Genomic DNA, 12,356 nt, shown 5'->3' with positions numbered 1-12,356 from the left:
TGAAAGCAGCAAAGCTTATGCTAGCAAAGGTTCCACTAGGGTTCTGGGTCTAAGTGTCTGATAATACTTTATGTATCCGATCGTATTACTCCCTAGCTATTTGAAACAGTATTGCTGGACGATACAAAGTGAGTCGGGCTAAGGCGATCGCAAAAGGACATCATCAGGGTAACCTTGTTATCGTAACCTGCTTGCCAATTCCTTTGCACAACTATTATATTGTATGGGCCCATGATAGCATTATTAGCTTCTGTGTTTATTTATGGCGTTGTGTGATTCATCTAGACAGATCGATGTCGAAATTCTCACCGTACCTAATTTGAAAATGATCTTTTTTGCTTTTCCTTGTTGGGCACATAGCCGAGGCTCTCGGTATTCGAGAACCATTCATATGGATCCATCTCGTGTTCGAATCTCCAATAAATCGAAGATGCAGGATTACTGTTTCGTCATCCTAGCCAACAAGTGCTTATACGAGCTTGGACTAGATGGCTGGAAAATTTTTTACGTATGTTTATGAGCGCTTACTTTGAAATGTGTCATTAGGTGTTGACTGTGCTATCGATGTGCTTATTAAGCACATGAGTTAGCGCTCAATTCGTACGCTGCTTCTTTTCACAAGCACGCCGGCTTACTAATAGGCTTAGCCAAGATTGGGTTTCTTGCAAACATAACGATATCTATATATATGTAACATGGTTATGAATTGGAGAAATAGAATAAAGGCAATTTGTTCGCAAATAGCTTAAAACTTAACTGCTATGAGAAAAATCTTGCCATTTTTGGCTTTAGAAGGAGGCGATAGCGGAAAGCGTATTATTCTATCAGATAAAACTTTACTCTTCTCTAATGTTAGATTCATATAATCTTTTGGAGCTCCTATACTCAAATAACTAAGAAATAGGTTTGTCCTAGATCACTTCTCATGGCTTACGTCCATGCTTTTCTAATCGGATTTTCAGCAAAGATCTCGCCCACAAGAAGCCGCTCCTAATTGCTTGCTTGCTTGCTCACGTGCTTATAGAACGAAGGACTTATTCGGTACTTGTATATGTGAATCTTTGATTTCAGTGCAGGTACGTGTTCGTAGATAAACAGCCATTTTGATCGATGACCTTCTGCTATGTTTCTGGCAACACCATAATCACATTAGTGTAGAACTTCTGTGGTTTCGGGACGAAAAATGGTGGCAAATTATTTTTGTGTTCCTTGACTAGAACCTAGAAATTCGTATCATTAAGGGAACCGATTCTGAGGACCGAAACATAGGATAATCTGATTATGCATGATTCGAGCCGCCCAGCGTGTCCATTAAAATTTTCTGCCCGAGTTCCTTCAGTTTTTGCTACGTGGCTACAAATGTGTGTACTCTGGCGTTGTAACACGACAACGATATTTCTCAATGACTTCTTGTAATATTGTTGGTTGTTGACACTCGACGTTTGAATCGATCGTTTTGCGAGGCTGCAGCTCACGATACACGATTTTCTGTCTAATCCCATTAAACACAAAACACTACTTTGTTTGGCTCCAGTCTCGTAAAGAAATTTCTCCAATGATTTTCGTATGTGATTCATCTTTCATCGCTCACAATCAAGGCTTTTATAAACAACTCAATCTTGTCGTATTTCTGCAGAGTTCCGTCCTGATGCGACCAAGTAGATTATTTTACGTCACTTCATATTGTAGCTACTGAGTTTTTTTTTCATAGCCAGCTTTCTTCAAATAGTTGAAAAATATTTAGTGGTAGATATCGGATTTTGACAATATCATGGCTACTTACGTGTCAATCTTGCTCAACTTTTTTACAAAAGTTTGTCTTTCCGTGGTTAGTCGACCGCTAAATGTTAGTACCTTTTGCATAAAAATTTTCAGAACGAAAGTATATTCCCTTACCGATAATGCACCTTAACCCATTATGGGCCTAAGCCATAATAATCTAGCTAAAAAAAACGCTCAATACTGTTTTAACATAGTAGACATATGCATACTCTAATAATAATCTGATTGAATGGAACAATACAAAAGTCCTCTGACGCATGTTATCAGACGTCATTTGTTCGGCTGTATCCTTCAATACGCGGAACGCGTAGACACCGGTACTTGGGCGAAACGTATTTGCAAACTTCTTTAACGCTTACATAGTCTAGGCGTCATTATGCAGCACCTACATACATAAATGGCATATTTAGGTTGTTCGTTTTTTTTGTCCATAACCTTCTTTAATAGCAATTTGCTATATATATATATATATATATATATATATATATATATATATATATATATACAAATATGTTGTGCGAACGTAAACATCTATATTGTTCTTAGTCACCAGACAATTGACGGTCGTCTAATTTTAAAATATAGGCGCCTGTATGTTCGGGGTTTACGTATGCTATTGGCGTTAGGCATCCTGTCAGGCTCTCAGTACGAAGCGTGCTACGACCGGATTCTAACCTTTCGACGTGTAGGCTTAATGCCAGTGAATAAAATACGTTACATTACAAGTAAGTAAAACATTGCTCTCAGTCTTCGATCGGAGATCTCGACGTCATGTTCCCGCCAGCTACAGGTTAGTAAGTGTAATCAACTCTTGGTTTTTAAGTAACTGTGCTTGAGTATTAGATACTTTTATATACTATTGATGCCTGAAATTGCTACAAACATCCAACCGGCTACTGGCTACGGCAGAGAAATCTCGGCTCATTTACACCGTTACAAAGATAAATATGTAGGCCAATTTCTGTAGCAACAGCTAAATCGCTTTTTGCGTTAGATGTTTCGTTCATTAACGACGCGTACGTGGAGGGATTACGGAATCTTCGGATCTACCTCATTAGTGCTTTTATGGTGAAGATATCTCGTCGTCTTCATTTTTTGGCAGCTGGTTAATTTAAGGCTTCTGCTGTGGTATTTTCAGCTGCGCAGTTTTATTTTTATGTAATACAATAATTGTTTTGGGGTTGTCTCGATGAGCCTAATAAGTAGCTTCAGGCAAACGGTCAATAAGTGTTCATTCCCGCATAAAACTGCCTTTTCTTGATCTATCTCTTTCATAAGAAAAAAGAAAAGAGAAAGAAAAAAACAATGTTCACAGCTCAGTGATTGATTGATCAGGCAGATAAGCGAAGTCACGCTGCTTGATGATTACTCCGATTTGCGGAGCCGATTCACCTATAGGGAACCTGCGTTCGTCACTCCTAGCTTAATTTTGTTTCATAAATGGAGAAGAACCCTCATCAACACGTCAATGAAATAGTGACATTTACTCAAAAAAACAAGCTTTTCAAGCATACACAAACATAATGAAGATGAATTGATGCTGTGATTAGCCCATTTTGTGTCAGTATGCAATAGACCTCATGCTTGTTTCAGCGATCATGTGATTTGCTTTCTTTTTTTTTCTTTCACCCAAAGATCTCTCGAAACGCACTCGCCGCTTAAGCTTGGCCTACTAGAATTTTGCATAGCTGATCTGAAATTGGTTAGAAGAAAAAAGAGATTTTGTCACCACCCTGGTCTCGTTTACAGTTTGGATCCAGGCGCCATCGAACCGCAACATATATCTATTGAGGCTGATACCAATGTAGCTTTTTACTTTTTTCAAGCTAAGGCTCTTTAACTAGCAGCAAAGAAGCGTGCGCGACATGCCTCGGATGACGGCGAAGACGAAGAGGATGTTCTTGACGGAATTTAACATCCTGTAACTACATGAGTAACTAATTCTAGGGGACTCTGATCTGTCATACACCTCCTGGAAAATGTTCTATATTTATGGCTAAATATCGAAAACTGCGAAACGGTACACTTATCGTAAAGCTAAGTTTAGCTGATGGGCTTACAAGCAGAATCTAATGAAACACTTTTAACGTATCGTTACCGATTAACAAGGCCGTTGCCAAGTTTAGTTTGTTGTCGGCTTCCAGAACTGAACCTAGATGAAGCAGAGACAAAAAATATAGTAAATTCAGAATAAATTTCGTTTCAGATATATCGAACCTGATAAATACTTCACAGCTTCGCTATCGCCGTCGATGACGGGTATAGACCCAGATAGTTACAAGGAAACCGCTACAATAACAACAAGCTTTCTTTGTCGCACGAATTTGTTACAGGAGACATTGGTTAGATTAGGAAATGCTTTTTTTTTTTTTTTTTTACAAGTATCTAGGTTGAGCTATTTCTGTGAAATAGGAATATGAGTGATGATGATGGCCTGCCGCAGTAGTATATATAGCAGCATTGCAAAATTACGAAACACGCGTATGCACAGGCTGTGCTAGAGCGTTTGAGCAGCTTCAATTCATCGACCGATGGTTAGCTGGAAAAGTAAAATACTCTAAAAGCAGTTACTCCGCAAACATGAATAATGAGAGATACGTCTTTTGATATTATTAGTTGAATGGGAAGTGTCTAGAACAGGCGACTGTAACAAGCCGAAAAAACTCGTTAGAGCCAAAAAAAAAGTCACCAAAAAACGTGCCAGCAGTTAGATGTGGCAATAAAATGGCACACAAATGAATACAGCATGATCGGACTGATTAATATTTTTGACAAGCAAGCGCCTTTTCGTTGGGTGGTACTGTTACGTCTCATAGGATTTATGGGAATAAGGTCTCATAGGAATAGCAGTCAATGAGTAAATTAAGAGACAAGTTTATCGTGCTCGCAATGATAGTTCCCTTCATTTTTTTTATATGAACGAAGAAATAGCTACGCCGTCTTTTTCATTTTTTCGCACCTACTATGCGATAAAGTGGCATATAGTCTCTCACCTAGATAAATGCCACATACAAATACAAAAATCGAATTAAATCCTGCTTTAGCCTCTCACCAACCGCTGGTCATATAAGCGATGGCAACGCCAGAAAAATGGCCAGATGTTCGTTTTTACCGAAGTAGTTGGCTGCAGGAATGTTCTTCTTATTAGATGCACTCAAAAGGCTGAGAGGGACAGAATACGCATACTTCTTCCTCTGCTAATCAAGCAGACATTCACCAATGTTGCTCTTACGTTTACGTCATTAGGGTTCAACGACTGCACGAGAGCGGACGGGGTTACGTTTAGACGTTTTCCAGGAATCCCGTTATTTGAACTTCTGGGTAACTGCCTTTTCTTTGACCTTTTTGCAGCGCTCAGAAAACACTCCCAACAGGCCCAGTTGCTACTGATGTGTACAATAAAACAGAAGACCACTGCGAGTTCAGGTCATAACTATGCTTTCGTTTTAACCAACCCGGATCTTGTCCAAGAGACGCGCTGACGTACGCCAGGACGGAGAGATCTTAACGAAAGTATTGAAAGATCTATTTCACTAGGTTTTCCAAAGACCTATTGCAACGTCGTGACAAACGCCCGCGATTATACCATTACATGATCGCCTCAAAGATACTGTAGCAAACATTTCTTACTCCTTTGCCCAAATTCCTGCCGAGAACCATGATTTCACCCGTAGCAAACTACTTTTAATCGGGGTTCGATTTGTTGAGTTGATTACATACTTTTAAGTTTTCTTTAGCAGCTAGATGGCCGGCTTGGTTAGTTTCCTTGCTGTTATCTAAAAGGCAATGTAAATTCTTAAGTAACTGAAATTGCAAGAGAATACATCATGACACAGAATGGGGCATGAGCAAAATTAAATTACGCTGACATTGTAATGAGATTATATGACACATAGAGGCGAAATTGAATTCTATCAGAGATAACTGCCACGATGGGCGGTCAGTGACATATGTCTGATAGCAGGTACGAATGGGGCTGGCCTTGAAACAAAAAAAACCTAAGAAGAGCAAAGACACCGGATGGTGCGGTCCTATGATGGACCGCTAAAGGGGACGAGAGGACGTGTGCTAGGCTAGGCTCAGGACACAAAATTGGCCTCGTACTTAGTGATACTGTAGCCAATTGGGGTTCGATCTTGGACGACCAGCTCTTCCCCCGTTGAGCTGTACGAAGTTACTGTATGGCTCGTTGTTATCGCCAAATGGGAGCGACGATACCGTATATCGAGTCCTGCTTCGCTGCGGGCTCACCATTATAATCTGTTTTCTCTGCATACAGAAAAAGGTGTGCGAGACCACGGCGATCCTGCAGGCGCTAACGATAGAAAAGGGCACGTAGTATGATGAAACATGCAGAGTATGACAGTGAGATGGTGAAAGCAGTTCTGATCTAAGACAGTGATGCGGTTGATAGAACGGAAGGAAGAGCGAAGTTTATTGTATGATAGCAAAGTCCATTTTCGAGAGAAAGCGGATTAACCAGATCGCATGGAAGCTCCTATAGCAGCAATCGTTGACTGTGAGAAAATTTCTCTCGTTGACTAACATTGAAGGCGAAACAGGGTAAGCGGAACGCGCCGCAAAGCTACAAAATTGATTTTCCTATGGACGATTGAGCTCTACTATCGGTTCAAGGATGACGTGGCTTGGCCGCATGCAGCTTGGTAAGCTGATGCCAACGCCGCTATTTGTTTTGCATCGAGTGCTGCCAATCGGACACATCGATTTGAGCAGTCACACTATTCCAAGGTAAGCGATGGCGAGGCAATCGGCAATGGGGGAGACTATGCATTTGACTATACAAAATGAAAAGCGGTGATGGGAACTTATTGAACAAACAGAGTTTAAGGTTATGCTCCGAAGTAATCGAAATGATCGACGTGTAACTTCATTTGCTGGGCGGTAAGTAGCAAATTTATGCTATAAGTACAGTGCGTAAATGCTCATGTCCGTTGTCGGATCGAGGAGATTTTTGAAAAACCGCGGCAAGAGTTGTAACTTCACTGATCGTGTCGCACTCGAATCGTTGCAAGCTAAACATATGTGACTTGAGTCATTTCGTCCTAGACAACGGCGTTCTTTGCAGAAGAACCGATAAAACAAAAACAACGAAGCCCAGTTATCTCCTGAGATTCTTTAATGACAGATTTAGAAAAGGATTATTGAATAAGTAATTCGAAAGAAGGAGGGAACATACTATAATAAAATGAAACAAAATATTCACAGGGAAACTACGGAATATATACCGCAAAGCCAGCTATATTTTCAAGCGGATTCATCGTTTCTTTGAATCATTTGTTTCGACAGATTGTTCTATTCCATTATCCGTTGTGACAGATAGATGAATTTCAACGTCAGTCTTAAAAATCCATATTTGCCTAATTATATTTTGGCTACGCTTGTTTTGTTACACCTGAGCAAATGTTTGATTATTATATGTTGAAGAACAAGGCGCATTTCGTTTACACACGCTGTAGAAAGGATGCGGCTAGCATTTGTCTAAATAGAAGCGTACCTCATATATTTCGACACAACTAAATCTGTAAAAAAAATCAAACAATTTTAAATCAACACTTCATAATACAGGAAAGAATAACAAAACGAATTAGATTGCGTATCCGGTTTGCACATGATGTTTATAGTCTAGATATATATGTACTATTCCGGTGAAGATGATAGAATGATAAAGGCGAGGATCTATCAAAGCGGCCCCAACATTACGACGTCAGCAGGTAGTATTAAGCTAAGCTGATCTATTATATATTACCCTGCCGTAGGGCGCAAATTTTGCGAGAACTGAGAGTAAATATCAGTCAGCTATTTTGTATAGATATATAGTAAAAATAAGCCTGTTATTTTTATATAACCACTATAAGTTCATGGATGCTAATTTATGTCTTGAAGTTATTTCAGTTGAATAAATCCGGCCGATCAATAGCCTGTTTCACAGAGAAGCTTCGTAAGAAAATTACACATTGGATAGAAACTTACGAGACAACATTGTTTTTTAAGTGATCAAATCTTATGAGTGCACCCAGTTCAGTAAAGCGCAGTTTCCGAAGTGGCCAAAAAATATTGTTGTAACTAGGTTAAGATAGAAGTTGTCCACTTATGGAACTGCGGATATGCTGTTGATTTTCACAGAACAGTACTATCGTCTTAATGGAAAAATGCAGCAATCTACCTTCTTTCAATCTATTTATCCCTTACGTCAGAGGTTTTTTCAGCGCAGTGCATGTGTGAGGCCTGTACTGAGTGTGGAAAAATATCTAGAGACAGAATTAAAAGCTCTTGGCCAGAAACTCAAGTAAAGATGAAAGGAAGATAACGTCAGGAAAGGAACAGCACATTGAAGAGTATAAGCCATGAAATTATCCTGGACTCTGTCTCGCTTTGGTTGCTTGAGCTCATGGAGGACCGTCTTGCCATGTGGTACATTGAAACGGTCAGCAGATCAAAAATCGTAGAAAATACATTTATCCTTCCGAGGCCACTATTTCCGCATAGGGGAGGTCCAGTACTTAATACGCTAATTCGCCTTTGCTGATGGATGCATTGGCTATTTTCACCGTGACTTCCTTAGTTGCAGCACCGTGTTTAAAGCGTGTGCCCGCCCCAATGTAGAAGCAAAGGGAAGCTTCCCTTTCTCCTCTAGTCTATACGTTCTGCGTATAACTTCTCAAGGCGCACTGCTGGGTATGTGTGAAGCTAGCTCAGGGCAAAGCGGATGCTTTCCATCGCCACTGGCAGCGGCTGCTCGCAAACTCGCAGGCTCCGAGGTCATTGACTGCTCTGTTTCCCACAGGCCCCAACCCCGTGACGTCACCCTCTTCAAGCCTCCCTGCCGCCTGATCACAGCCTTGATGCCTGAATGCCCAACCTTTAACATGCTCAGCTTTGTTTTCTCCTACAGCTTCCTCTCCCCTATGTCTTGCCCCTTTTTTTCTTCAACACAAAGGCAGGCACTGACTCCTTATACGCCAGCGTTGGACCTTTTTCTAATGGAATGAAATGATAAGGTCTTCTACGCCAGCGAAGGTGTCTTTACGAAAAGTTGGGAAAATTTCCCAGCCCGCTGAGGAAACGAAGTATCGTGAAGCGACTAGCGCCTTCTCGGCTCGCACTTTAATTCAATGGTGGCAACAGACCCGTAGCAACTGAAAGGAACGACAGACCTCTGTGCAGCTCAACCAAAGCCTGTCGAGGTAGAAAACGCAAAGATGGGGCCAGGGGGAAGAGTCAATGCTGTTGGTTGGACTAGCAGTATGGCTAGATCGAAAGGCAGCTAACCTCCAGCCGAGAGAAGGAGACGCTAATAACACTTCCAGTTGCGCACGTTGTTTGCATTACAAAGGATCAGAACCATGACCTTTGTTAAAAATTAAGCCATATCAGTACCTCCCGCAATGGTGACGTCTATAGTCTTCATATAAGTTCACTACAGCTCGTAAGAGGTGAGTGATTTCAAGTGGAAAAGCTTAAATAGGTTCATAAATGTTCATAAAAAGCAAACAAAAATAACTTTTTAAAAGTTATTTTTGTGAATACTCATCCATTTGAAGAAAATGTTTTCTGATCGTCAGTACGGCACCAATACAAGATAGGTGGAAGAGAAAAATGAGTGATGCAGAAGAAAGCAACCGTCTGCCGGGCTTTTCTAACTACGGGTGCCATGAACGCATGACTATTATTACTGCGATGTGGAAAAAATTTTCAAAGGAGGAAACTGGTATTGGCTGAATATCCAGACGATAAAGAAGGTATTAAAGTTAAACGGGGTTCGCAATTGTGATGACATCGGTGTTCGGAAAGGACAGAGCTTAATAGTTACATACACGCAGTAGCTAGCGTGAGTCACATGATAACAGCGAAGAGCTTTGTTAAGCGATGATTGGCCAACATCATATTGTTTCTAAGCCGGAACGCGTGGAGGCATCGCAAAAAAAGAGACTCTGAGGTACTTTTCGCGATAGAAACATAAGATTTTTTTGACCTAGCGCTGGACGCTCCCGTATGAGGGTCTCGATGTATGTATATAAGCTTAGGTCTAGTTCTTCGTTTAACGTGAAATATAGCATCAGTCTGTTTTTGGCCAGCTGTCATAGAGTGGAATATTTGGTAAATTTCACAAACAAGAGCGCGGATCTTGCTAGCAGCACAGAAGTAAACTTCATATTATGTCAAGAATATTCATCTCGGTTCCGATGGTCGTAAAGAAATACAGATTAAGTAAAGACGACAATAATTCTAAAAGATTATTTTCGGGGAACAAATCTAGAATGATTTTCGGATGCTCTTCTCAGAACGAACACTTTTAGCGCCCGGCAATGTGAATACCCCACCAGTTGCTGAGCGAATGCTGATCAGTGTGTTAGCTATGACTTGATACCGATTACACGATGGTTAATCAGTAAAACATGTCTTAAATGCCTCCGGTTGACATTTACAGTTCAAAGCATTTACTTACGAAGTGGTTCAAGGTCCTAACTAAGTTGTCTTACCAACGATCCTATGTTGAACAGTGTAAGGATAAAATGCGCTCGGTCCCTAGTATACTACCAGCGAACTACAAACAAACGCAAAAATAGACAGCAAAAGTGGCATTAGCGTAAATTTGAGAAATCATAAGGCATTCACTCTCATTTACGTATTAACTGCTTAGCTTTTAGCACCTGGCGACTTCCCGTGTGTTATTTAGTTCTAATTATAGATAGCCCCTTTATGAAAGCTACTGGGCCCCTTTAACTGGGAGTCTAGAAATAATAACACCTATTGACTTTAGTAGGTCGGACGACAAGCGCAGCATGTGCTAGACATTTATATATAAATAGTTGTGATACACTTGGTAAATTGTCAATTTGACAATGACGACGTAGAGTCCATAGCGTGTTAACAACAGAGCGAGAACGACGCACAACAATGCAAACAAGAAAAATGATTGGGGTAACAAACTATTCTACGAACCTAATCGAGCGCCTTCCGACCTATCCCGAAACCTGAGCAATTTCTGCTTGGTCTAGCCTTGCTTATAGCTGAGAATGTGACCACTTTCTTTTCAAACGACTATGTATCAAGGATTTCTGGGGTGTTAAAAGGACTGCAGACAACCGCCGAAGCAAAACAAACCGCGATTCGTAGAAGAGTTATCACTCGCTTCAGCCATTATGTTCGCTACATATGCTGGTTACAAACGAAAAGTACATGACGGCTGCTCTAGATTCCCATGTGAGACTATATCCATGATATGTACTTAGTTTTAAAGAACAGATAGCTTTGCTTATGCTGTGTTATTCAAACAGAAAGTAGCTCCTTAGTCAATGTTTTATTACAGTCATAGTGCAACTAATAAACAGCTGCTAAACCGGTCAATACCCAAGGAGTTGTATCGACTAGAAGTATTGCTAGTGTCCAGCCAGCGGTATAGCTCCGTACAAATAGCGTCAAAGCTCGCGTTCCACCGAACGTATAGAGGGGTAGGTCAGTTAAGAGCCAAACTGTCACGGAAGGCAGGCCCTTGAGGCAACCGTTAGTACGGGTAGTGGAGCCAGGTCGTGGTCTACGTAGCCGTACGGAGGCCATGCTGATATTGAATTGACACCGCATAGCTGGTAGCAGTGCTACGGTAGGAACAGCTATATGAGACTGCCACAGCTTAGTCTTTTACAGAATGCTAAAACCGTTGGTGTTTTCGTTCTGTAAAACATCTAAGTTGGTCTAATTATTTTTCGACTATTCGTCTGAGGTTTTTTCCTGATGTAGGACGTGCCTAGAAAAGTTATTTTGGCGCTCTTTGGTTTGAAAGCTAAATGAAGGAAAAAGAAGCATTAATGTTATTAGAAGATGGTTAGCTTCCTACGCACCGAAAAGATCGTATTCAGAATGGAAGGCACCGGCGCCGTCTACGCCCACATCATGTCGTTCTATTGAAGCAGCAAGATGAAAAGCGAACGCGAGCAAAACCGCAGAGTGACGACTATCGCTTCTATAACCCTTATATCAATCAGGAGTAGACCGCGGAAAACAGATATGGAGAGGAGGTACTATGAATTAGGAGTTTAATAAGAATAATTTCATTTGTGGTCACCATTTACGTTACAAATAATTCGCGAATGTATCCAAGAACATTTTACAGATATTAATATTGCCCTCATCCACCTCGATTTTTATGTAACTCAGTCTACTAGTGGGTGTGTTCTACAGAAAGAACGGGACAACTAATGACAAGACGTATACGCTTATCGCGGACAAAAGACACATTGTCGGTCCATATCTTCTTAATGCAACAGACCGGATAGCCAACGACCAATGGGGTGGAAAGAAGCATAGCACATCGGTGACGCTCGATGAGTTAGACCTGTTTTACGCGGGTTTCAGCGAGAACTGATGTCGGCTTAGTTATGCCGTGGGCGTCTCTTGGAGTGCCTCCCTAGAAGTACATCAAGTCTAGACTCTGATACGGAATAATTGAATGTAGCGCAAGTGAAGGCAAGACAGGATATTTATTGACATATGTTTTCTGGTTAGGTTAGGTTAGGCTTTCTGGTTTACTTGACTAATACTAACAAAGTTGGAGC

At 40.9% G+C, this 12,356-nt stretch overlaps 1 long non-coding RNA gene across 2 annotated transcripts in view; it reads left to right on the top strand.

Moving 5' to 3' along the window:
* The first annotated feature begins 2,362 nt into the window (after window positions 1-2,362).
* The window catches only part of LOC147756529 (uncharacterized), a 61,726-nt gene continuing 51,732 nt past the window's right edge, over window positions 2,363-12,356 (top strand). For both annotated transcript variants that reach the window (XR_015324528.1, XR_015324527.1), the window contains exon 1: window positions 2,363-2,572. This is a non-coding gene — a long non-coding RNA (uncharacterized LOC147756529). The remainder of the gene's footprint in view (window positions 2,573-12,356) is intronic.

Source organism: Varroa destructor, unplaced genomic scaffold, assembly GCF_002443255.2.
Source record: "Varroa destructor unplaced genomic scaffold, Vdes_3.0 BEIS01000003.1, whole genome shotgun sequence".
NCBI classification, from domain to species: Eukaryota; Metazoa; Arthropoda; class Arachnida; order Mesostigmata; family Varroidae; genus Varroa; species Varroa destructor.
This window is presented reverse-complemented; position numbering and strand designations above follow the sequence as displayed.